Source organism: Platalea leucorodia (assembly GCF_965183815.1).
Source record: "Platalea leucorodia genome assembly, chromosome: 1".
Taxonomy (NCBI): domain Eukaryota; kingdom Metazoa; phylum Chordata; class Aves; order Pelecaniformes; family Threskiornithidae; genus Platalea; species Platalea leucorodia.
Window position 1 is genome coordinate 38,372,145 of NC_138823.1, and position 21,633 is coordinate 38,393,777.

General features: G+C 42.4%; 1 protein-coding gene across 4 annotated transcripts in view; it reads right to left on the reverse strand.

Moving 5' to 3' along the window:
* Positions 1 to 21,633, reverse strand: part of LOC309586597 (serine/threonine-protein kinase Sgk3) — a 62,229-nt gene that overhangs the window by 31,700 nt on the left and 8,896 nt on the right. The window contains exon 1 of one of the 4 annotated variants that reach the window (XM_082303796.1): positions 6,073 to 6,188. The exons of 1 other annotated variant lie outside the window; for it this stretch is intronic. The gene's annotated coding sequence lies outside the window, so the exon portion shown is untranslated. Of the gene's footprint in view, positions 1 to 5,572; positions 5,800 to 5,891; positions 5,915 to 6,072; positions 6,189 to 21,633 lie in introns of those variants that run through there. 2 more of the 4 variants (XM_082303798.1, XM_082303795.1) reach the window with 2 other exon arrangements.

Genomic DNA, 21,633 nt, shown 5'->3' on the forward strand with positions numbered 1-21,633 from the left:
TTGCTCCCTACTTCACTGATTAGGTAGTTATAGGGTTGAGCAGGGTTAAGCTTCCCCCTTGCCTTTACTTGACTATTAACACAACTCATCCAAGCCAGTTACACAGACTCTGAGTTTCAAATTGTTTTCTCTTTTCCTTTGGCAAACCACTGTTAAAAGCTTTATTTTAACAAGGCACAGTTCCCATTTTCCACAATTTTATACTGGCATGGGATTAAGACTATTCTTCACCGATTGCCACACACTAAAATTAAGATCTGTGCTCTTCTCCATCATAAGAGGTCCACTAAAATAGTCAACAGGCACCACTTGCAGTAAGTGTTTCACTAAGCTCAGACTTTACTAAGCACTTATGTGAATCTTTAGCCACTTCAGGTCCAGCACTAGGAACTGAGCACAAGTCCCTGTGTTTATCTGTCTTCCTGCTCATGACAGAAAAACAAGTAAAGCTTTAAAACGGATTAGGTGTTCCCTGACTAATATCACTCACCATCTTTCTCCTCTTGTAAACTGACATTCGTTACAAAGGTTCCTAACATGCTTGCACTCATTCTCACAATATAGGCTGTGCTTCTCTCATCCCTTTCATTTTTTATTGTTGGTGTCATAGCTTTAAATACCAGTACAGGAGCAGTATGGATTAAAAGCTGTAGTCCAAAGAGTATCGCTTGGAAGACTGAGCTTTATTCAAGATCTGAAGTTGAAATATCTACAGAAAACAAAAGGAGGAAGTGTCACCCAGATTAATTCAGGAAGAGTTTATTCATCTTACTGGGGAGAAAAAGAATAAATCATCTGATAAGCTGAAACTGCAATGTTCGTATTTCTTTAAGCTGCCTAGAAGATCACTGGCTGTGATTATTTTCTTTCCCTGAGGCATCTCCTCTGAGCTGTGCCTGGGTCACCAACACTAAGCTGAACTGACAAACTTGGAAGAAATGCATTATCAATTCGACACTAAGCTCCAGAGGATCAGAGCTTTCTTTCAATTTCTATTTGCCACGAGTCTATCAGCTCTTCGGAGCTTCTTATGTCTGAATTGCAGGTCTGACTGTAGAAATACGGATAGATTTGCCTTAATCTTTGCCATGCTGTAGTTTTAGTAGCAGGTAAAACCACTAGCGCTGCGGTAACTACATGAAGTAATAACAGAGAGCAAACAGTAGAGACGTATTTTCATGCACAGCTTCACAAGTGCAAACTGCAGTGTCTCGAGGGTTGCCAGATACGAGTGAATTCAACAGACACTGTCACTTGAGAAGTCTCTGCCTCTGCTTACAGCTTTTCCTGTAACTAAGAACAAGCATCCCCGGCATCAACTTTGACAACAGGCACAAAGGAAAAGGAACTTTAGAAAACCAGGTAGCAAAATAAATACCCCTTAAATCATACATGAGCACTAGTGAAAGAGCATGTAGATAATGCAAGACAGGTTAATACTGAGACACGTGCTGTCCAGAAACTGCTAAAACTTTTAAGTTGCTACAGTATCTAGGCCTCCAACAGGGGAAGGCACAGACGAACGCGTTAGAAAACAGAAGTCACGCATCCTCCTGGGAAAGTTTCAAGCCTGTCAACAGCTAGGCTGTCCGCTTTCTCCATGGTGGCTGTCAAAAAGCAGGCAGTATTTTCCCCGTTTCCTGGTGACAGGAAGCTGCAACAATGTCAGATTTCAGGCTCACCCTTGCCTCTGGTGAAGGAAGAGCACGGTAATAACTGAACCCTGACACTATGAGAACATATATAGATCTACTATACCCACAAATGAAGAATTTTCTGAATGCCTTACAATAAAATATTTTGTGCAACCTCATAATAGCTACATGTAACAGACAAACATTATGTCGTTTAGTGGTCCATGGCAACCTCCTTTTGCTCCTTGCTACATAAGCTAGGCTCAAAGTGTATTAGAAAAGGTTTCTGAAGTTTAATCAGATTGTTTTATTCTGTACTGAAACATTTTCTTTTCTTTCTTAAATTATAATGGCCTGAAGATGATACCATTGCATAACCAAAGACCCTTGTTCTGGGTGCTTATAAGTCAATCTCTGCCAAGAATGTTCAAAACTAGATTAGGAAGCTGTGTACTTGCCTGCTGGGTGAGTACTCTCCAGCTGTAGCAAATTGCCTTAAATGCCTCTAATGTCAGTGCAAATCAGCTATCACACTCACTCCAACTCTTTGAGTGATACAAGGGAAGCAGAGACAAGAACAGTCAAAAAAAAAATGAAAGACAGTCTCCCTGCAAGCATGCTTGGAAGAATCACCAGGATCCACACTCACCCATTGGAACAGAACAGGCATTTCCCTATACGCTAATCATCCGCCTAGAAAGACTTACTCTAAGGCTGAGTCACCAGGAAAACCAGCTGCTGAAAATCCCACCTGAGTGTGATTCCAATTACAGAAGGAACCTGCATATGCAGAAACAGAAAGCAAGATACAGGTGACAGTCCTATTATTCACTATAAACATTACTCTATTTCCTCTAACTTTAGAGAAAGTATCATCTTTGGCATACTTTTCATCGCTTCCTCAGTCTTCTCCACAAATATCCTGATAACGACTCAACATATCACTGAATATTACACAATCTTCAAGAAAGCCCAGAAAGCCAACTTTTTCTCAACCGCTCTATGATGAAACAGGGAGTCCCACTCTCTCGTTACCAGACAAGGAGCTGACACACAGGAAACAGGAGACAAGATATTCGGAATCCAATGCAACAGAAATACAGGATGAGGAGAGCCAGGGACTGTAAGAGAAGTCGCATGCTTCAGAAAGAGTCAAAAGCAAAACACAGATCACTAATCTCTAAAGAGAGACGGATGGCCAGAAGATGTTGAATAACTAGGTTCTGAAGAAAACAGATTTCGCATAGGCCATCCTTTTAAATACTACATACATATGATTTTTAATATGAGAACACTAAACACCAGTGTAGACCTCTAGAAATATTACAGCCGAAGAAAAAAGGAGACCACTAACCAAAATACTCTGGCCAACCCCTGGCCTATCTCCACACTCCCTTCTAACTACAATTTGAGAGGAGAATTGAGAATTCAGCCGTTGGTGTAAAGGAAAAAGCCTGCTCCCTGTTCACACACCCACCCACTACCTTGCATTTTTAAAAATCTTTAGTATCACCACTATGGAAAGCAAACCACTACTCTGCAGCAATGTGGGCAAAGTCCAATTCCACTGATTCCTTATACTCATAGAAAAGGATAGCAGGTAAAATGAAAACCCAACCAAGGGAAAGAAATTAGTAACTCCTCTTTTTTTCTATCAAATTTACTTTGGAGAAGTCAGGCAAACATTCACCTCCCACGATTCTACTGCACCCAAGAATAATCCTTCTGCCCCACCTCCCAAAATATGCTCCAGTAAATTACTCTAACTGGCATATTCAAGATTCGTGGATTGGACTGGATCTATTTGCATTCATGTTTATTACATGACAGAACACGGGTTCTTTGCTGTGGCAAGCAAACCCTGAGTAATAAAATGGGTCTAAAGAACAAATACTGCCAATAAAAGGCAGCTGTCTTTTAATCCTGAACACAGGTCCATAATAATTTCATCTTTAGCCTGTGTCCATAGTATCTGGAATGGTCACTATATGCCTCAGACAGTATGACTTACACAAACAGCAGAGCACATAAAAAAAAAAAAAATCAACTTTGCATTACACTTGCTACCTGCACATTTCTTGGCATGCTTCCCCAGCCTTCCTACACACTAGGTCCAATTAAAGTTAAATGTAGGTGCCTAAGGATAGCACAGATCAAAAGCTGTAGCAACAGCACTGTGAGCTACTTTCAGGAGGTCTTACAGGGAGCTGATACCAGCCACTTGCAACATAGTCAGTTCTACATGAGAGGGCAGTCAGGCTTCAGTAAACACAAAGCAAATACTTCCATCCTCATTTTGCCCCTCTTGACAAAGATTAAGTGAGAGAACCCTAAATTTAAATTCCAGATATATTGCCCGTTTTTTTATATGACCTTCAACAGAAGTCACTAACTGTTCTCCCTCTGTTTCACTACATAAAGACAAGAGAATTCGGATCTATTTAAGATTGATGTTACTGCTAATGCATCGAACATGAAGAAAGTTACTGGATTTTACGTACTATAATCAGCAAAAGGGTAAAATCCATACAACAGAATATATCTGGATTTTAAAATAATGAAATAGGTAAATTCGAGCCACAGTTCACAACCCAGAAAACACATACAGAATTCACGGCCGCCTAGAGCCATAAAGCTGTTGGATAATGAAAAGGCAGCAACTTAAATATCAGAATATAAAAGGCAAGTAAGAGAAAGAGCCTTTAGCAATATCCAAATCACACGCCCAGTTCACCACCACTTGATTCCTCACATTACACCCGTGCAACTACAACTAGTATTTTATGCCCATTCTTCAAGGACAGTTTACAAACCCCTGCAGGTAAGAGCATACATTGACCTCTCACATATTTCAGTGCTGCAGAGAGTAAGAAGGTGTTTCACTTCTGTAAGGATTCAGGGAACAGTTGTTTATGCATGTATAACAGAATTTGGTGCAATAACGTCAGATGTGGTTGAGGCTGTAATTTACAATCAAAGGCAGACATTAAGGTTAGAAAGCAAATCTAACACAATTCATCATTATCACGTAACCACTAGTGACTACTTCTTCAGCTTTAAAATTGTCAAGGTTGTTAAAGCAACCAGTACTTCTCACTGACATGTGCAAGTTTCTCAGCTAAACCAGCATCTCAAATACCTGCTGTATTTCTGACCTAAATGAGCATCGCGAAATACCTTTTAAGAAATAGGTCAGTTTTCTAGCTTTAAGCTATTAGAAATACCATGCATGGAGACTACTCTGACAATATTAACAGTGAACTTTCCAAAACGCTTTCCAAAAGCTACTAACATTTTTTCCTGAAATCTAAAGTATCATAAAGCCTTCAGGAAAGCACTCCTCCATACACACCTTCCTTTTTTATCATTAGGTCATATTACAGTCATTGAGGAGATTGACATGCAGGTGAAGACTAAAAAAAAAACAACAAAAAAAAAAACAACAAAAAAAACAGAGCTATATTTAGACACTCAGACTGAAGCAACAGTAACATGAGAAGAACCCAAAATGGAATAACAGCAGCCTTTAAAAATACAGATTCATTCTGCATGAGCCTATAAACACACCTAATACATGTTTGAAAGGAGTTATAAAAAAAACTTAGCTACAAGAATACTGCAGCAAGTGATACAGAAATCTTCAGTGCCAAATAACTGGAAGAACCATAACAGCGTTCAAGGGACATTACTGTGTTGAAATGAAATGCAGTACCAGCACCAAAACGTATCTTAAGTTTAAAGGGGAATAAGAAATGAACATTCCATACTGCAAAACTACTGCACATCCAGAAGCAGAACAGTTACACCTTTAAAAGCTGCTAGAGGAGGAAAATTCACATAAATATTACAAAAAGATGAGCTGTCAAAACAGCTTACGCCTTAATACTTTTCAGCGGCCTTTTAATTAACCTCCACAAAATCAAATTCCTCAAGGGTACCTGAATCCCTGCAGAACAGCACTGCCTAAAAAGCTGTAGTTTTTCAGGACAAGACCTCAGCAGCATTCTCCCTCAGGTTCACTGCGCTCCTCCCAAAACACCGGCACCGCACTGGCTGCAAACCGCTCGGAGGACGAGGAGTAAACACGGCGCAGACAACGCCCCGGGGCATGCCCCTCCTCCAGCGGCCGCCACAGCTGGCAAAATGCACCGAAAAAGGGACCCGCAGCCGCCTCAGCTGGTAAAATGGACCGAAAAAGGGACCCGCACCCGCCTGCCGCACGAGCGAGACCGCCGGGAACGAAACCAAGCCGCTCACCTTCGCCCCGACAACTATTTCTCAGCTCCCCGGTTTCTAGGAAGTTACAAATTTCTCACATTCAGATGGCTGCCCTCCCCCCGCCCGCCCGCCTGCCCCCCGCCCCGGGCGCAGCCATCTCCAGCCCGGCGGCGTCCCGCCGCCCCGCAGCCCGCCCCCGGAGCCCCGCAGGCTAACGCACACGCGGCCCCAACGGCGAGGAAAGGCGGCTCCACCGAGGAGAGCAGAGCAGAGGAGAGGGAGGGAGGAGGCCGGCGCCGCCGCGGGAAGGGCGCCCGGCAGGCCCCGCCGCCCCGCCGCGCCTCACCGCAGCGCCGAGCGGCAACGGCCGCGCACCCGCCCAGCCCACGCACCCCGCACGTGCGGCCGTCGCTCCGGAGCGGGGCGGGGCGGGGGCAGGGAGCGGGAAGACCATTAACCCCAATTAGCGCCCTCCCGGGGAAGGCGAGGGCGGCCAGCCGCCCCGGCCCACCCACGGACGCGCCCGCGGGGCCAGCGCCCGGTCGCGGCCGCCCTCCCGCGCCCCTCCGCCCCCGCGGCGCCGGGCTGCGGCCCGGCCCGGGCCGCCTCGCCGCCACCCCCGGGCCCTCCGCGGGGCCCAGACCCGCTCTTGCCCCGGGCTGCAGGCCGGGGACGGGAGGCGAGGTTACCCCGCCCCCCCCCTTTTTTTTTAAAAAACTTTTTTTTTTTTAATCTTAAATACAAGTTCCCACTTTTCCCCATCCCCGCCGCTGGGTTTCAGCCCCCGGGGATGCGCCCGCTTCTGCTGGGCCGCTCCCCGCAGAAGATCAACAGCGGCGAAGCTGCCGCTCCGGTAAAAATAATAATAAAACCAAAATAATTGCGCACAAGAGGGGTTTCAGTTTAACTCTGCGGTGCATTTAGGGGTGCCCACAATCCACTGGCAAGGCCGTCATTAAACCAGCTGCTATAATGAAAGCTCTTCCCCTTCTTCTGTATGTGCAGCAGGAATAACGCAGAAAAATGAGACAGGTTTGTATAATATCTAGCACTATTTAGGGAACCCTTTCTGCACCCTCTGAAATTAGAGGGTAAGTTTCAATAGCCCAGTTAAAATTCAACTAGACCTCTTAAAACAAAGTGTAACTTGGTAAGTTTTTCCTGAGCAGATTGAGGCCATAAAACAGTTATAAAATTACAAATTCCAGAACAAAGCTCTTTCAATGGCAGTATCACTTCCGCTTGGTTAACTAGATCCAAAAGTGCAGGACAGCCAGGAGTCAGCATGGGTTGAGTTTAACAGAACAGACCCTGCACCCATGAAGTTAAAACCTCGTGTTTATTGAGGATCTGCTACGGTCTCCAAAGGTGTATGTTCCTCATTCAGACAAGGCTTAAGAGGCAAAGAATAAGTAACGCAAATGGTAACACTCAGGATGAGGTAAAAACCTATGCCATTTTAGCTTCCTCCATATAAATACCTGAAATGATTCTTGGGATTTCAACTGCCATGTAAAGCATGAGCAAGTGTGAAAACACTGTAGCCCATCCCACTGTCTTAACTGATGTAACATGTAGGTACCCCAAAAAACCAACAGGTTTTCATCAGGAAATTGTTCTATCGATTACAGAGAAGCCGCATGTTCTACAAGCGTGTCTTCACAAGACTTGTATGTGGGCCTGACGAGACACGACGATGCTCATTTCAGCAGTCTCAGGTATTGGCAAGTATCTGGTAAACAGCGATTCGGGAGATCCTGTTTCTGGACACTCCTGCTGCAGAAGTATTCCTGCATAATACTACACGCATGTGTCAGACACTGACAGTCATCCAACCGCTCTCCAAAAACAAACCAGAGAAGCAGCCTGGCATTATTTAAAATACGTCAGTGTTTTGATTAGCGTGTTGTAACTATGTACACAGTCAACTGGATCACAAGCTTCCATTTCAGTAGAGTCCTCGCAGGAAGAAATGAGGAATTTCTCCGTCCTAACCTGCCCTTTCCTGATTTTGGAGTTTTGTATTTTTGGGTAGGCACTGCTAGATCCAGCGACTCCGTATTGCAGCAACAGCCGCCTTTTGCTTGTTCAGATCGGGTAAGCTATTTGCCTTGCATTCATAGAGAGGTTTTAAAGAAACTGTGTTAGCACTTCTCATTATGAAACCCAGAGCTTTTGAACTTAAGTCAGTTAAAATAACTTGTTGGCAAATAACTTAATCAGGTAATCTGTATTCAAGAGTTATTTTACTTTACAGTTGTTCAGCAGTGTTCATCTTCTGCCTGGTTGATAGTTTTGAGTTAATCATTCACTTGTCAGCAGATCAGCTGAATGGAGCCACTGGACTGATTTACAGTAAGTAGAGGGGCCTCAACCCAGGAAAGCAGAGATGTCCCTGGCCTAGAGATAATTTAACTCCGTCTACCTGGCCACACGGCCTAAGCCCTAAAACTCTGAATAAAGAGCAGCTATTTGTCCTTCCTCACAGTTCAAAACTGCCTGAAGACTGGGCTGTCAACTGGTTAACTTTATGCAGTTCCTCTCACTATTCTGGAGCTGTGCTCAATCTTAAGTAATTAGAGAGCAGCAACGTGGTACATATCCTTAAATTGTAATTTGCCTGAATGAATTCCACAGGACGTTCATCTGTCTAGTGCATCATACCATGCAAAACACTGTTAAGGTCCTAAAATTTAAATAAACCCTAATTTACAGATTTGCTTGATGAGCTTTTAAAGGCTGATATTCTAATGTCAGCGTGGATATCTGGGGGTTAACCGCATAGCACACACAGAAACACAGGGAACTCAACTTGCCTTTTAAGTGAAGTTAAAGGTCAGCATTCGCTCTAACATTTTTGTCCCCGGGGAACTCCCTTGCATTCCCTATTTATGTTTCCTGGGCAAGTAATACACACAAAGAATCTCACTTCCACTGCTTTGCAGTACTTTGCTTCTAAAGAATGTTACAAATCCATGTACTGTGCTGTCATCCCAAGTATTTCAAGTCTTTGCTGAAGAACACCAGTGACTGGGTGGCGGGGGTGGAAAAGAAGAAAAAAGGGAAGAGAAATGAAGGACCCATCTCAACCCACTGCAAATGCAAGAGGTCACAGAAATGCAGGGTACCTTTGACATGTTTTTCCAAGCCCAGTATGAGCAGGTAGCAATAATCCGAACTATTAGGTTCTGTTTTTACTGAAAATGTCCTTAAATTAGTACGAAAACCTTGCCCCTGACCAAAGATCAAAAGTCTAATTTTACAACATCGAGAGAACTATATAGACAAAAATACAGTATGAAAAACATTGTGAGACAAAGACAAGCAGGAATGCAGAAGACTTGTTTAAACATAGCCAGGAGCTTTGCTAGTGAATACTGTTCTGTATGTATATTCTGTGGTACTTTAGTATATATTCAAATATTCACAGAACAAGCACAGCCCAAACCACTTGACAAGCATAGCCCAATATTTTTAGTTACTGCTAAAACATGGTGGGTCAATTGAGTAACACCTCGAAATCATTACCTCATTATCAGCTTCAAACATTGATATCACAGCTTTCAGTTTCAGTTCCTGCATCTTCATAAGAGTATCATAGTTTATCACTTTTAACACCAAGCCTTCTATCCTACTCCTCACGCTCAGGGATAACACAACCGAAGGCACGTCTGTTTAAAACCCTCCAAAAGGCATTAACGTGACACTGCAATAGATATGAAGTGATCTTTTAAATAATTATTGTTAGCCTTTAGCCTATAAAGCCTTAAATTTAGACCGCTCAGGAAACATCCGCTGGCCATTATAGTTAACTTTGCACATGCCAATTATTTTAATCAAAGAACCCAACCCCAAGCAGATTGTATCCACCTACACAGCATTGAGCAGTCTGAGGACATCACCCTTTGGAAAGCCTCAGGCTGCAATGGATGGGCCTCATAATGACACAGGCACAGCAACTCAGGGCAAATATTGTCTAACACCTGGGATTCCGGCAGCCACAAAAACTCCATAAAATGTGTGAAGACAGATATGCACCCGCCCTTTTCTATCAATTACTCTCACACTGCTTCCCAGCCTCTTGTTTGGATACACCTGATTAATCCATGTTCATACCCCGCTGCCTGCTTAGGAACAGGACTTTGAAGAGGCTTGGGAATGGGCCAGTTGGGACCACGTGTTCAGCACTGCAAAGCATGAGACTCAAGAGTTATGTACTGGAGAAAACTGTCTTCTGATAGACTCCCTGGACACATGAGATTACCAAAAAACATGGGCTATCACAGATAAAATCAAATAAGAAGACCCTCAGTGGAAGGTGATTTAGCTGAAAGCCTGAAGGTTAAAACTGCGGAAGAAATGCCAGCTGGACGAGATTTAAACCTCACAGTGCACATGCAAGCAACAGTGTCACCAGGTAACTGTTCTTTACCAAAGCAGGTTTTGTAACACTTAATGCATGTACGCATATTAATGGCTTTCATTTAACTCATTTTCATAGCTGCATGCCTGTGCTTATTATCAAAGTCTGAATAATGGTTCAGTTTTACATGACCTGCACAGGAGAAATGCTTTTTTCCCATACTTTCTTTTTGTACGCTAGATCAACTACAAAATGTCTTCAGATTACAGAGACAGTCTTTCACTTTGCAGGACTGAAATGAATACTTAAGAGACCGATTCGCAGCACACATATACTTCGACCCCTTCTCCCAGCAAACCAACCAACCCACACGAAACTACCACAAGCCCCCTAAACAAGTACGACTGAAAGATTCATTATTATCTCTTCACAAAGCATAAGAACTTGGCAAGTAAAGGAAGCTTCCCAACCCTGAACAACATTCACAGTGAACTGACAGTTTTCCAGCACTCCAGACACAAAGATGATCCAGGTATTACAAGAAGAGTGTCCTGGAGCACAGAGGCTGGTGGAGATCGAGACCAGGATCTACAACAACAGTACACAGACCCCACTTAGCATAAGAAACACCACAAACCAAAATAATGGAAAACTGTAGAAAAACTGTAATATATTGTATCATTTCACAAACATCACAGAGTATACATAACATGGACAAGAAGAATGACAGCAGCACCACATCAAAGAAATTCTTCACAGAAGCCAAGAAGAAAACTGGTTTAAATCAATTGAAGCCTATACTAAAGATGAATGCTAGTACACAAGCAAGCACTGTTCCAAAAGCAGCAGTGACACAAGGAATGAAGGAAAAATAGGTAATGCTAAAAGATTAAAAAGGCAAGTTTATCCCTACCTGGGGGAACATGTATGCCAAGTATGTTGTTGTGTACCTTGGAAATTCAGATTCCCTGCCAGTGCTCTTCAGAGCAATTGCATTTTTTATTAAAAATATATGAAGCGCTCAGTCTCTTCAGCAATGCATTTACACGCTAGGATGATGAAGCTCTCAGCAGCTGAGAGTTTCTCTGGGCAAGATCAACTGTAGTAAACAGCAAATACTCTCAGTCACATGGAAAAGCCCCACTAAGAAGGAGTTCAGTGACACCTCTGTCTTAAGTGCGTTGACATTTACGTTGGTCAACACTACAGCACATATATCTGGTCCTTCCTAGAAGCAGTGCTGAACATTCAGCAGACCTATGCAGGACCTCTTAACATCCACAGTCCAAGGTGAATGGCCATTCTTACTTGTCTGCTGGGTATCCAGAGCTCCAAAACAGTTAGGTTCTGTCCTGGTGCCACCTCCAGGCAGAAGAAAAGAGGAGGCATCTCTAGAGAAAATTAGACATATGGCAGGTTTTACAGATCCCATCTCAGTCCAAGCATAGCCTTCATCCTCACACAGTACCAGAGACTTTGCCTAGGGATGCCTCCCTTTTCTGTCACAAAGGCCACTTTCATATCCCAGACTTTACTCCACTTTGAACAATTTTCATTCCCTGAGATGCAGGGATCGCTATATTCTGAGCTGCTTTCTTACAAGCCAGGGATTCCTGGCTGTACTTCATATACTTCGTGTTCAGTTATGTCACATATGGTCTTCTACAATGAGAAGGAATCTGTTTCAAGCAACGTCTATGGGCAAATACCCTGTAGAAAAGGGACTTTATGGACCTGGCCACCACCTGACTGTGGGAAGTACTTGATATGCATAAGGATCTGGAGGTAGCAAATGGTGCATAATAGGCTGAGTGGTGGTGGGGAGGAAACCTGAGTGATTCATTCCAGTAGAAAAGGTGTATACCTCAGACACAGCACAGACGTCCCTCATGATCTTGATACCACCCAATAATCCATATCATAGCCAGTCTCACATTTTACCCAAATACATGAGTATTGGAGAACACACATACATGCAAATACATAGAAGAGGGCCAACCGTGTCCTGGGGTGCATCAAGCACTGTAGTACCAGCCGGTCCAGGGAGGTGATTGTCCCACTCTACTCTGCACTGGCGCGGCCTCATCTTGAGTGCTGTGTGCAGTTTTGGGCGCCACGGTACAAAAAGGATACAAAGCTACTGGAGAGTGTCCAGAGGAGAGCCACGAAGATGGTGAAGGGTTTAGAGGGGAAGCCGTACGAGGAGCGGCTGAAGTGACTTGGTCTGTTCAGCCTGGAGAAGAGGAGACTTGAGGGGAGACCTCATTGCGGTCTACAGCTTCCTCACAAGGGGAAGAGGAGGGGCAGGCGCTGATCTCTTCTCCCTGATGACCAATGATAGGACCCGAGGGAATGGCAGGAAGATATGCCAGGGGAGGTTTAGGTCGGACATCAGGAAAAGGTTCTTCACCCAGAGGGTGGTGGAGCACTGGAACAGGCTCCCCGGGGAGGCAGTCATGGCACCAAGCCTGACAACATTTAAGAAGCATTTGGACAACGCCCTCAGACATATGGTGTGAATTTTGGGGTTGTCCTATGCAGGGACAGGCGTTGGACTCGATGATCCTTGTGGGTCCCTTCTAACTCAGGACATCCTATGATTCTATGAAACCAGTTTACTGTCACAAGCACTAGACAGGCTTCTAAAAGATGGAAAGCAAATTGAAAACATGAAGACAAGTGAGGCCATGAGTCACCCTTTTTTCCTTTAATGCAAGAGTTCTGCTTGTTTACATTTCATGATTACTTGAAGCCTCTGTATGTTTTCATAAACCTATTTAGGAAAATTAATTCCTTTTGTACAACACTATGTTCTAACGAACAATGCCCTGGGTAATTTGATATAGGCAAGCAATTTTTGGTAGAAACCACATAAATGCATGATGGGATTTCAAGATAAAAAAGCAGTATCAGGCAGTGAAATATCATATCTGCATTTTCAATACATCTCTATTTTCCTCACTTCATCCTCCTCAAGTTCTTTCTTTCCCTCATACATACACCAAAATGTATTATTCTTGCCGTATCAGTCATTTTGGAGTACTTTCTTCAGTTAGGGCAAGTTGAACAATGTATTGTTATAAAGCAAACAACGTAAGATTAGTTTCTTAAAATTACTTATCATGCAAGGCATTTAAAGTGAACGGTGAAGTGCACATGAACTGTCTGACAAAGCTCACCTCTGACCCAAACCCTGCTGTTTACATCCTGTTCACTTATCAGGTCAATAGCTGGCAGGGTTCCACCAGGAGATATTACCAAGTTACAGCCTCGTCATTAGGGGAAGCACCACTAACCGAGGGCACAGGGACACACACCAGTATTCACTGCCTACTGGGCCCAGATCTCTTTCTGCCTTCCACCCACCCTCACTCACTGCAAGCGTGCAGTCTGGAGCAGGTACCCAAGCGGAATCTCCACAAACTAGTTCAGCTACCAGAAGCAGAATAATAGCATGAATGCTAAACTCCTGATTGATAGCCTAGTTTACCTTAGTTTTCAGTTTTCCTAGAGATGCACAGTGTAGATACTGCTTCAAGCCACCTCCACTTGCTTACATGGAAGCATGGAAGATTTACAGAGGTTCCAAGAATACGAGGAAAAAGAAGTCCATTGGACCTGACTTATCACCAAGTCCTACAAGCATGAATATAGCAAAAGGACAAAGATAACTGTCTGCTTTATAGATATATAGCAAAATACGTGCTTACCATGTCAAATATATGGCTTATTGGTATATGCTAACATGTTCTGGGGCTAGTTTCAGCAGAGATGCATACAATGCAGTAAGAAATTACTGTCCTGTTAAACACTTTGAAGCTGAAGCTATTCAATACATCTCATGAAGTATAAGTTGCTAAAAACCCTCCCGACTCATAGTACTGCAAGACCTGCTTTTTGTTCTTAAAGACTCTTTGGAATTCAGTTTATAAATACAGTTCTATCAAACAGGTCAAGTATCTGAGTTTGCAGATCTGAGCAGTTTGTGCAGGGAAGTATACCAAAGCTAAGCTAAGTATAAAAGAAGAAAAGCTTTCTAAGTAGTAATTCTGTATGGATGTTTCTTAATTCAGCCTCCTGAATCCCAGCTACAGCACGTTCTACTAGAATTGCAAATACAGGCTGGGGTGAACAAACATGCTTTGGTAAACAACTGCTCTGGCGCACAATGTTACGGAGGTGGGGTCTACCCAGAATGGCAAGAGTTCTTCCCCAGATTCTAGAGATGAGCAAGAACACAAGCACCATATTTGCATTTTCAAGCTATTTACTGGTAGCTCATCTGTACAGGTATTCTATTCAAATGAAACTAAACAAGGGCATTGGTTTGGAGGTGTCCCCCCATTGTGTCCACCCCCCACAAAAGGCTCACAGCCTTTTTCCAAAATGTCAACATTTCAAAGGCAGCCTAAGATCTACAGAATAGACCAATTTGGATTTGCTGTTCTAGTAATACTTCTAACAAATTGTTTATGTCAAAAGACACATGCATTCCACTAGAGCAGCGTTATGCACCAACTTGGAGTAGAAAAAACATAGCAGCAATTTAAAAACACCACCACCAAAGCAAGAAGCTGTATCTTATAATCCAAAAATGAGAGAGATTTAAGCAAAACGTTGTAAGAGTTTATTATTTGCTGTCCTTACTTTGTTTAGGTGCTTACCTAGCCGTTTCCTCATGTTTGCCAGATGCCAACCTATTCCTGACCCACACAGAAGATGTATTTCCATCTACCAACTACAGAGTCTTGTTTTTGTTCTCCAAGCACAAATACTCTCATTTTCAGTCCTGGGAGCTGTGGGTCAATGTTTTAAGTGTGTATGTGGGTCTGAACTATTAAGTGAGTTTCAGCAATGGATTTATATAAAGATACATCCTGTCCTCTTCTACCAGCTAAAACCAATGCAACACAGGATGTCCAAGAACAAGCAGGGACAGAGGACAGATGATCAACTTTTGGACTCTACTAAATGAAATTTTTCTTTAACATATCTTTCTTCTTATAATATGACAATCTAGCAGAAGCCACTTAATGGAATATCGCAAATCTGAGTACGAAGCACAAGCAACGATTAAATAAATCCCTCTAATCTCGATATCGACTCAAGACCACTGTTCCATTAGGCAGTTTTAAAAAGGAACATGGCAGTATTTAATGTTTCAGGTCAGCTATTTTTTGATGTTAGCTATTATGGTGTTGGGTGGTAAGGACCACAGAGAACGAAGAAAGGTATTGTAAGTTGCAGCATGTAACATGAATACTAAGTAGGAGAAGTTATCACAAAATTGTACATTGACATTTAGCTTTGATGAACATACAGCCATTTTAAAGGGAAAATAAGAACCAGATTATTTAAAAGACATGGTATTTTCTTGCAGTCATTGTTCAGATTAAGTCAAATGTTTCGTATGAAAATGTTCCTGCACACAAATCCAAGCTACTCTGTTTCCCTTCTATAAGGCATGAGATCAAGAATAAGTCTTATTTCAACTACAGTCTTCTCCAACAATGCTGTACAAATTAAAGTAATTTTGGTAGGTGACAGTGCAATTTTAAGCTTGCATAAGAACACAAAAGAGCAAAATGCCAAAGTTTTCTAATTATGTGGCAATCTTCGTGTCAACCCGATTCATTAAATGTTTTTATAAACCTTCGAATTAAGCAAAGAAAAACTTTTGTTCTAGAAAGAAGATAAAGAGTTCTGTACAGCCGTGAGAACTCAAGATGCCATCCATCTCAAGAACTGAAGCACTTGATAAATACATTGTTACTGCATTGGGAGTAAAATATGGGAGCTGTGCAGAATCTGTACAATGTTCAGGAAACCACCGATAATCAACCTCGGCTCAGATGCGATTACAACAGTGATGAGGATATCCAGACTGGAATATGCACCACGCTAATGGAAGTTAATAGGAGCGGTGTTGGAGGAGGGTGCTAATATCTTCCACTCTTGGATTAACTGATGAAAATTTAACTTCAGTCTGAAGCAGATAGCATGTAAGTGCTCCAAAATCTCTCCGTGCCGCACTAGCTCTGTTTCCCCTCAGGTCTGGGATGAGTCACTAGCAGGTTTCTACACCAAACTGCTTCTGATTCAAATGTACCTTTCATTTATATAAAAAGTGTTCCGGTAACAGCCCTTCAAAATACCCACTTTAGAAATAACGTTTCATCGTTCACCTTTATATAACTGCGGTTCTCCCAGGCCTACGCTGATCATTTTTTTCTTTTGTTTGCCACCAATTTGTGCCTACCCCCACGCAGTCGTTAGCACACCAGAACGGCAGGGAACGCCTGCGCTGCTGGCGCGGTCACCTCCCCTAGGGAGGCTGGGGTGTCCAGCCAAGGGGCCCTCACCGTGTGCCTCCGTTTAAAATAAAGTCCGGGTAATTACGGATATTTTCATTCCTTCACCCATCTGCCTCCGCTGATTGATTCAGAAGTGTCTTCAAAATCAGAAAATACAAGCACTGTTTATTTCTCACTCTTACAAGAACGATGCCTAATTTTGAGAAGGGAAATGCGGAAGTACTGAGGACAAAAACATTTTTTTACGTAATGCTGTTAAAGTCAGAGCAAGCAAGATGGCTGTTTATACTGCTGATTCCTGGCTCCAGCATTCCTACATGCGTAATTGCTCAATAAAGCTTTTCATAATCATTTTATTGCATTCATTGTGAACTTGCACAGTTAAACTAGTACCTCATTTTAAAATCTGGTTTATGGGAAGAATGTCTCAAGTTGTACAAGCCAGAGCAGCTTAGCGCTTTTTTGGGATAATGGAATAACAGTAGAGTTTCTGTCAACTAACAAAAGGACCAGCAGTCGAGGGAGACAAAAAGAGAACAAATAAAACATTAAGCTAACACCAAAAAGACGTTTTGGATGTTTCACATAAATGCAAACTTGAAAGCATTAATATGCCTACCATGGTGGGCAGGTATAGAGTCAAACTATACCTGTGCAGATGCTAGAATTGTGGGAGTATGAAAACAGGAAGATGGTGGGATTAGTTATTTCATTTACATGGGATTATATGAAGTTTTGTTTTATTGCATGTCTAGGAAAGTTGAGAGCAGAGCCCATGACTTCCTGTAAAGGGGAGAGGAAAGCATGCAGAACCCCCACTCCTTTACTTTATAACAAAAAAGAAAAATTATATGGAGATTTTCTTTTGTAAGGTAAAAAAAAAAATCTATATATACACAAGCATATGGGGGGGGCAAATTTACTAGAAAGGAAAGTAAATCGGATACTAACAAAAAGTTATTTCAGAGAATATTTGTCAGTATCTTCTGAACACATAAATCATGGAATTTGTCTTACATTTTAAAAGTTTTCAAATACTACTAGATAATCTGCCTAGACCTGAAAAATTAAGTATCCAATTTACTGAAGAGCCTTAAAAGGAAAAGAGGTCTAACACTGGTCCGTGGTTAATTCTGTCATATATTGGCACAGAATGTATCACAAATTTGGAAGGAAGTCAGATTAAAGAAACAAACAAAATCCCAGATATTGGCTAAGGAGAATAAATAAACAAACTAAGGTCTGAATCCAAATAAATAGATTAAGTAGTATTTTCTTTGCCAGTAGCAGCGTTTTCTTGGCCAAGACTGTTCAGATTCCAATGAACAATAAAATTAGGACCTGCTACATTGTAAAACGTGAAAACAGCAATAAAAATGTGCCTGCAACACAGACTCAAAGAGTCAACCAAGGCACAAGGAAAGTTTTTGCAACAGAACGAGGAGGAGATCTTGAGTCTTCCAACCTCCCAGCACATCTTATTCATTATTCCACAGTGGAGGAAGATTACTTGCAAAGGACAGCCTTTTTACTCAGCTAGGAAAAAACAGTCTACCTACCTTCTTCTAAAAGCACCCCAGCCCTAATTCTCTAGCACCACGTAACTTTGATTGCTCCTCTGTGTAGAGCACCAGCAGAACCCCAGGTTACATACAAATGTTTGGAAGACCACTTGCCAACCCCAGGGTGATCGGAGATCCCTAGAGTATCTGGCTCCATGTGTCAATATGCTCAGTGAATTAGTTTGCTAAAACTATTCTCTAATTAGGCACAGGATAGGACGGGCTGCAAATAAATTAAACACCAAAATCACAGTAAGTCTTATTGGGCTGGAGATGCTAATGCACGTGGGAGAAAAGGAGACAACAGCCTAAAAAAGCATTTTGTGATCAGGACAAACTGGCAGGGCTTTGCCTACTTAATTATCACATTAAACCCTAAACAGTGTTTTATTTGGGGCACCTCCTTCATCAGCACAGATAAAAGGTTGCAGGCAGTTGCACACAAAAAAAAGTAGTATCAAATAGCAGGCAATGAAAAAAATATCTTCCCATTTTTGTCGGAGCATCTTTCTCATTTACCTTCACTGGGAGGATAGTGTCTGTGTACCATGTTACACCCTGCCTCTCCACCTCAAGAGGTGCAGGATTTTGCTCACAACCCCTCTCTTCCCGCTCTCTCCACACTCAAATGCCACTGTCACCCACTCTTGTTCAGGACCCTTTTCACGCTGCAGCTGTGACTTGTCTTATCTCACCAGCTAGGAATAAAAGCCAGAGCAGAGTTCTTTGGAAAAGAGGTCATTTTTATTAATTTTGTGCAAGACATCCAGCATAATGTGGACTTGATGCAGCTTCGAGTGCCTAGTGGCTGCCATTTGCGCTAACAGGCCTAATCAGTTTAAACGACGACGAAGCCATTAAAAAAAATCTGGCAGCACCAGGGTTATTTGTTTGATATCTCAAAATCTATATATCAAACAGCTAGCGACTTGGAAATAAAGCAGAAAAGCCTGAAATGGTAATCTAACAACACGTGGTATCTTGACAGCCACATGGTATAAGGAGCAAAGGCCCATGAATGGACATGAAGCTTTACTGTTGTTTAGACTCACACTTCTTCTATTTCAAAATTAGCAATTTTTGTAATTAAAAAATGGAGAAAATACAGAAGGCAGCAGATCCTTTAGATTTGTTTCCAGACAAATGGAGAGCAACCAGTTCAGAAGAGAAGTTGACTAAACCTCATGAAATGGAAGGAGAGGGAGCTCATAAATGTAACGAAGACAAATGCAAACACACTCAGGTAGAGAGGAGACCTCACAAGAGACACTGCTAAGAGGAGAGGCAAGAAAGCAGCAGCAGTTCCTCCAATAAACAATACAGTAGGATCATCTGTGCTTGTGCCCTGTAAAAATAAACAGCAGAAGTTGTAGCACAAGATTTATTTGTCAAGACAGACATAGAATGTGAAAACACAGTCTAATTGCTAGCAAGAAGTATAAAATCTACATAAGTACAAAGGTATGAGAATCAGCATGGTTAAGATAGAATTATAATTTTAAAAAATGGCTATCAACAAAAAAAATTCCTTATTATCAATACGATTATAGCTTAAAAGCAAGAAAAACCTTGCTGCCCCAGTCAACACAGAGAAAAACTGATATGAGATGACATCCAGAAGGCTATCGTGTTTAGGACATCAGTCTTCACTAAGAAGGTCAAATGCAAGCAGTGATTAGCATAAACAGCAGCAACGACAGGTAAGATTTCAGAGGAAGGAGGAAGAGAGAGAGAATGTGAATGAAACTGCATGCACGTGTGCACGATGGAAAAAAACCCAAATAAGTCAACAAAACAAAGCAACAAAAAGCAACAGGTAAGAATATTAGAGATGCAATGAGTCAGTTTAACTTCAAATTCCTGGAGAAAACAATCCAGAACAAATTAATTAGCAGCACCTGTAAAATAATCTTAACTAGTAGCCAAAAGAGATTTGTTAAATCACATTGCTAACTTCCTTTGACAGGCCTTCCAGATAGGTAGGAGAGAAACCGCAGATGTCACATCTTGCCTTTACTAAGGCTTTGAAACTGCCTTGAGACATTTTAACAATCAGACTACAGATGCCGGAAGAGTAAGTATTAGTTCAGGATGCGAGAAACAAAGGTTAAATATATCATCGTCAGGATAGAGTAGTGATCTGGAAGGACGGAGTGAAATGTAGCAGGTTATGTACAAGCTACCGCCCACAGGCAGGAAATATCAAATATAGAAATACAGGATGGGAAACAACAAGGCAGCAGCCTACAGCGGGTCACAAGAGACAAATATCATGCTGTTATAAAGCAGACAAACGTTGCTATGAGGTGTAAAATTTTTTAAAAGTGTTGGAGTGCAAAGCCTGAGCATAATCTACTGAACCCAAAAAAATCCTTCGACTTTACTCTGTTCATGTCTCAACACCTAGGAAAGATGTGGACCCACCAGAGAGGGTACAGGCAACAGTAATGAGAATGCAAAGTAGTCTAGAAAATGTGACTTATGGGGAGGTGGGATGGACAAGCTAGTTGTTAATGGAGGGGAAAAAAGAAACACTTAAGGGATAGCTGTTACATTGGAAGACTACTACAAAGAGAAGGGAATTGTCTCTTCAGCCAGCTATGGATAGGACGAGTCCTAATGAGCTTAAAATGAGCACAGGAAAGGTTCAGGTTAAACACTGGAGGAAGGGAGACACGAACATCAAAAAAAATAACGGCAGGGTAGTGGAGCACTGGAGGAGATTCCACCAGGGAAGAGCTTTAAAAAGTGAGGTGAACACTTCTTCACAAAAGACAGATTGCACTTTTGGGGTAGAGACGGTTAAATGACCTCTTGAGACTGAGAACTTATGGCTGGGAGCAATGTTCTAGGAAAGAGATGGTGGCAAACAAGAAGTGAGGGGAAGGAAGAGTGGTTTGAAAGCACAGAGAGGAGAAGCACCGAGGAAAGTCAAGTGACAGGCAGGAAACTGAGAAAAAGAAAGATCAAAAATGAGACTGCCATTTGCAGGGAGAGCCATTTCAGAGGGGTGTGACACTTTCATGAGCAACTACTTAGGAGGTTGCACCTGAAGTCAAGAGAAAAGGCAGCCTCCAGGTGTAGTTTTTGTAGTTTTTGTTCCATGTCTACCTTAGCAAGTAATGCTGCGCAAGAAAAGCACATCCACAGAGAGGAAAACAGTTGATGTTGAGGATGTGGCATCCACACTACCCATGTTGGCATGGTAGGATTTGTATGTTTTGCTTCAAGCCAGCTCTAGCCTGGTCCTGTGCGCAGGACACCCATTCGTGGTCGGTAGGTGTTAAAAGCGCTCCTGCAGAACATCTTCCAGTCTGACTTCATCTGAAAGGAATCCCGCTCATGTTCCCCAAGATCACCCGGCAAAGTGAACCAAAATGTCGTGAGGGACGTACTTCAAAAGCAGGCTCCCGAACTGAACTAATACGGTAACACAGACTCACCCTAAGCCAAACCAGAGGAATTCAGGGCCCAACAGTGGCATCCATATGGCAGAGAGCAAAGCAGGACAGGTCAACCATAGCAGACCAGAACACCACTGC